We start from the raw sequence: 542 nt of genomic DNA, 5'->3' as shown, positions 1-542 counted from the left end.
TGTTTTTAAGGGGACCATCACACGACAATCCGGGCACAGTAGTGGGATATCTGTGGACTCTCGGGGAGAAAGGAACAAATGAAGCAGGAGGGGTATACAGAGGTCACCTGCAGTTATTGTTCCCCAGGGAGAAGTCTGGCTGAACTCAGGTGACTGGAGGAGACTTCTGGTTAGGAGCCAGTAGACTCAAGATGCATAAGGAAGGGGGACCAGATGGGGTAGACCATCATAAGGGAAACAGGCATCATTTCTTGGGAGAGCTTATTGTCCTAGTTTGTTCTTCATTGCTGTGACAAAATACTGACCACTACCAACTTGGGGAGGAAAGGGTTTATTTGTCTTACATCTCCCAGGTCACAGTTCATCAGGGAGCCCAAGGTAGGAACTCTGGGCAGGAACCTGGAGGCAGGAGCTGGAGCACAGGCCATGGAGGAACGCTGCTTACTGGCTTGCTTGCCTGGCCCCTGCTCAGCCTGCTTTCTTATGCTACATAGGCCCACCTGCCCAGGGGTGGGCCCTCCCACCCCTCCCACCCCTCCCAC

The sequence above is a fragment of the Nannospalax galili genome, unplaced genomic scaffold, assembly GCF_000622305.1.
Source record: "Nannospalax galili isolate Female #2095 unplaced genomic scaffold, S.galili_v1.0 scaffold60, whole genome shotgun sequence".
NCBI classification, from domain to species: domain Eukaryota; kingdom Metazoa; phylum Chordata; class Mammalia; order Rodentia; family Spalacidae; genus Nannospalax; species Nannospalax galili.
Note: the sequence above shows the minus strand (reverse complement) of the source record.